The sequence below is a fragment of the Sinocyclocheilus rhinocerous genome, unplaced genomic scaffold, assembly GCF_001515625.1.
Source record: "Sinocyclocheilus rhinocerous isolate Xijiao unplaced genomic scaffold, SAMN03320098_v1.1 scaffold329, whole genome shotgun sequence".
In the NCBI taxonomy this organism is placed as follows: Eukaryota; Metazoa; Chordata; class Actinopteri; order Cypriniformes; family Cyprinidae; genus Sinocyclocheilus; species Sinocyclocheilus rhinocerous.
In genome coordinates, this window is record NW_015652820.1 from 208,268 (window position 1) to 208,619 (window position 352).

Sequence of the window (352 nt, forward strand, 5' to 3'; positions counted from 1 at the left end):
AGGGTGATGCGGAGGAGACGAATTGTTGAATAAAGTCGTTTTTTGTTTTCTTTTGCGCACAAAAAGTATTCTCATAGCTTCGTAAAATTACGGTTGAACCCCTGATGTCACATGGACTATTTTACAGATACATTTTACAGTTGTATTGCTGTCTATGCAGGGTCAGACAGCTCTCAGATTCCATCAAAAATATCTTAATTTGTGTTCTGAAGATGAACGAAGGTCTTACAGGTTTGAAACAACATGAGGGTGAGTAATTAATGACAGATTTTTCATTTTTGGATGAACTATCCCTTTAACAGTAACTTAAAGGAGAAGCGTATAATTTATGCCCTCATCTGCCATTGTTCAG